Source organism: Benincasa hispida, unplaced genomic scaffold (assembly GCF_027475165.1).
Source record: "Benincasa hispida cultivar pf3 unplaced genomic scaffold, pf3_genome.v1.1 HicScf86, whole genome shotgun sequence".
In the NCBI taxonomy this organism is placed as follows: Eukaryota; Viridiplantae; Streptophyta; class Magnoliopsida; order Cucurbitales; family Cucurbitaceae; genus Benincasa; species Benincasa hispida.
This window is the reverse complement of record NW_028326998.1, coordinates 45,674-50,299: the sequence shown is the minus strand read 5'-3', so window position 1 is coordinate 50,299 and position 4,626 is coordinate 45,674. Positions and strand designations below refer to the sequence as shown.

The window sequence follows — 4,626 nt, the reverse complement described above, 5'->3', positions numbered from 1 at the left end:
GGGTCGAGGTGTTTATTAAAAATGGTCTACAACATTCAAATATACTGAATGTCATGAGTTGTCCATGTTTGAAGTGTGTTAATGCAAAGACTCTAGATGTGAACAAACTAAGAGAACACTTATTTTTTAATGGTATAGATCAAAGTTATCAGACATGGATTTTGCATGGTGAATCATTACCGATTAAGAGGAAACAATGAAAATATGTCTACTAGTGAAAGAGACGAAGTTGATGAGGATGATGTAGATGTTGATGACACAATTGGAATGTTTGAGGCTGCATACAATAACTATTTTAGTGGAAAATCCGATAATTTTGAAGAATTATTAGATGATGTGAAGAAACCATTGTACCCAAATTGTAAAACTTTTTCCAAAATATCTACATTGGTAAAGTTATATAATTTAAAAGCTAAATTTGGATGGAGCGATAAGAGTTTCACTAAGTTGTTGGAATTAATTCATGACATATTACCTAGTCCTAATGAAATTCCAACTTCTACTTATGAAGCAAAAAAGATGTTGGGTACTCTTGGAATGAAGTATGAGAAGATTCATGCATGTAGAAATGATTGTTGCTTGTTTAGAAAAGAACTCTCTAATGCAAATGTATGCCCCATTTGTGGTACGTCAAGATGGAAGCTTCAAAAAAAATTAAACGAAAAGGCTAAGAATATCCCAGCAAAAGTCATGTGGTATTTCCCTCCAATTCCAAGATTTGAGCTTGACTATCATGGATTATCATTTATTTTATTCAAATGTAATTGGGTTGAGAATAGAACTAGAGTCAAAACAGACGAGTTTGGGTTTACTATTGTGGACCTCAATCGTATTGGACATAAATCAGACCCATTTATTTTAGCCTCTCAAGCAAAACAAGTGTTCTATGTAAAAGACCGCAAATTCAAGTTGGTCAATTGTTTTAACATCTCCACAACGAACAATTGAGGATGATTTTTATGAAGATGAAATAGGAGATATGCTAACAAGAGTGTGGTTATGGAGGTATGCAAAGAATGCCCAATGTTGATACATTTACTGAGATTGATGATACAACATCCACATACATTAGACATGACTGTGAGGGTCGATGGGTTGATAATTAATGTATTAAACATGGTATGTCATTTACTATGGTTATATGTATTTAAATATTAAGATTATATGTTTTTTGTATGAGTAAATTTTTTTTTTTTTTGCAAATTGACATGGAAACTTCAACAAGTAGCAGTGAGGATGATAGAAATATGATCCCACAAAAATATAGTAGAATAAGTATACCACGTGGCCCAACTACAATGTCTAAGTTGGCACAAATAAGGACATCTGGGCAACGGTTGACCATCAATTGTAATGTACATGGACAACCGGTTGGATCTGGAGCAAAGAAGATGCAGAGTTATATAGGAGTTTGTGTTCGACAAAAAATTCCTTTAACGTATGATTCTTGGAAAAAAGTTCCAAATCATTTAAAAGACAAACTTTTTTATTGTGTAGCAGTATGTTTTCTAAACTTTTAATTCATGTGCATAGTAGTTTATTAGTTTATTGTTTAACTACTTTTTTCATTGTGCAGATGTCGTTCAATGTGGACTCTAAGTCCAAACATTGTATACGAATGTCTGCCTCTAGGAAGTTTCGGACTTTCAAGACAACGTTGACTCAAAAGTTCATACTTCCATTTAAGAATGAACCTTCGATCTTACAATTTCCACCGCAACAATATTCTCATATAGAGCAAGATCATTGGACATCGTTCGTCAACGAATGATCGAGTGAAGAATGGGAGGTAAGTCATTCACAATAAATTACATGTCAACATTATCATTCTTTTGATAGGTAACTTCAGCTAGATTTGTTGTACAAAAAATCAGTAGTGTTCAAAAAGAAAGACGTGCGAAATGTGTATATAATCACCACATTTCTCGAAAGGGCTATGCGAATCTTGGCCAAGAATTAGTGAGTTATTCAACTTAAATTAAATATTTTATTCTAATATGTTTATGCTAATTAAATATGTATGTTCATGTTGAACCTATCGAATGAACCTTCTTATCAGGCGACTTTATGGAAAGAAGCAAGAAAAGGAAAGAATAATGAATACTTTGATGAAGTTACTCGAGAATGTGCCAATCAGATTGTAAGTATATATTATGCAAAATTTAAGATGACATATATATAAGTTTAAGATGATATAGATATTGTGTGAAAATTATAATATGTTTTATAGGATAAATTGGTTGAAGTTCATGAAGGTGAAGATGTTCTCATCGAAGCATTCGGTACGGAAGAACATTGGGGACATGTTAGAGGAATGGGTGATTTTGTTTCCCATTCTCAATATTTCAAATTAGTAAGACCAAAGTCCTCTATGAGCCAAGAAACTGAAGGAGGCTCTAGTAAAAAAATTGTTCAACATGGTAAAATGTCAAGAGGAAGAACTCATAGCAAATAATCTCATCAGTCCAAATCATCTGTTGGAAGTGTTGCACTAAGTGCATCTGAAGAAGATATTGAGAAGATGTCCAAAGAAGAAGATACTAAGAAGATGTCTAAAGAAGATTGTTGTGACTTTTAAATTTTAATCATATTGTACGTGCTTAACCATGCATGACATAAGTTCTTTTAAATTTGTTAAGGGGACACCATGCCACTTGGCTATAGGAACTATAGATAATATTGTTGCAGTAGCCACAACATTTGATGATGATGTGTAATGCTTAACTGTTAAAGTTCTTATTGACATTGCTATTGGAGAAGATTTGCCTATACCAATTCCTGTGAAGGGTAAAATAGAGTTCTTAAAGCAAGCAATGGGCAACTTCGTAAAATGGCCTCATGAACTTGTAGTTATGGGTGACGAGAAAAAAGTATGTTTCCTTTTCAGTTTATGGGTTTGGTTATTTATTATTTTTCCTACTTTAAATTTTTGTAACTTTGGTTATGGTAGGATCATTCACCAATTAAGAGCTTCAGCCAGTCCTCCAAATATGCTAACGCTAATGGTATTATCAAATTATTGAACGGACATGCCATGCATAACATGAACGATGTAGACATGATCTGTATCTCTTTGGACGAGCATATATTTGGAAGAGACAAATTTATTTACTTAGGTCGTGTAATATGGTTGAAATAGGCTACATGTGTATTTTGACGTACATTGCGTAAGTATTACTCATCTAAATTCACTCATGTATACTTTGTTTCATGTTGATAAATAATAACTTTTACTTTGTTTAGGTATCTTTGGGATGAATGTGGTCATGATATTACGAAGAATTTTTTTATAATTGATCAAGCAAGAATATCACCACACGTGAAGTCTCAAGATATCCGATCCAGAAATTTAGCCAATCAACTAGAATTGGCTAATTTAGACCAAATAGTCCTCATTCCATATAACATAGGGTAAGTAAATTGTGTTTACGTTGCGGCTAATTTGCATTATACATGTACTAATATTTCGAAATTGTTGCTTATTATAGTTATCATTGGATATTGATTGTAATCAATCTACAAGAAAATTGTGTTTATGTTTTGGATTCTCTTCAAAGCAAGGTTCAAGAGGATTTTCATGGAGTTGTAAATATGTAAGTGTAATTGAACTTTCTTAGCTCTTAATTGAAGTATTTATGTTTAACTAATGTTTTTAAACTATTTAGTGGATTGAAAACATGGCAAGCCAAGCACGATCTCCAACACTATCGGTCTTCTCCAAAATGGAAACCTATAAAGATAAATTTGTATTCATTTTTTAACAATTTATGTTCATTCGACTTCTTTATAACAATTTAACAATTGTTTTCAACTTTATATGCAGTGCCCTCATCAATTAGATTCTGTAGGATGCGGGTACTATGTGCAAAAGTATATACACGAAATAGTGCATAATCCTACTACTCCCATTACTAGCCTCGTACATAAATTATTTATTTTTTATATAGTGCTAGCTTTAATTTAATAAATGAACGTAAACTTATGTTGAGTTTATCTTCTTTTTTTTTTTCCTTTTTGTAGTTCAATACAAAATATGCATATACGCAAGGAGAGATCGACGTAATTCGGACCCAATGGGCAAGTTTTGTTGGCCGATTTGTATAAGGATGTAATTCTTGTTTTTTTGTCTCAATAGAATGTAAATGCTAGCTTAGAATTAATTTGTGGATAAATTCATAGTTGGAAGACGTGATCTGTTTATTATTGGAAGTTGTATTTTGGTATTGTGATTCTTGTTTATTCATGGAATTATTATTACTTTATATTTGTGAATGAGAGAAATGATGGCTTTGGTGTAAGTATTCTATGAAATTCTGGTTATGGTATTGTGATTCTTGTGTGTGGATAAATTCATAGGTGGAAGACATGATTTGTTTATCATTGAAAGCTGTATTTATGGTATTGTGATTCTGGTTTATTCATGAAACTAGTACTAGATATTTGTGAATGAGAGAAATGATGGCTTGGTGTAAGTATTCTATGAAAGTCTGGTTCTGGTTGGCTTGGTGTAAGTATTCTATGAAAGTCTGATTCTGGTATTGTGATTCTTATTTGTGGATAAATTCATAGGTGGAAGACATGATCTGTTTATTATTGGAAGTTGTATTCATGGTATTGTGATTCTGG

The 4,626-nt window shown here is 32.3% G+C and overlaps 1 pseudogene; it reads left to right on the top strand.

Annotated features, from left to right (window-relative positions):
• The first annotated feature begins 1,208 nt into the window (after positions 1 to 1,208).
• On the top strand, positions 1,209 to 4,424 carry LOC150029865 (uncharacterized; annotated as a pseudogene).
• The last annotated feature ends 202 nt before the right edge of the window (positions 4,425 to 4,626 follow it).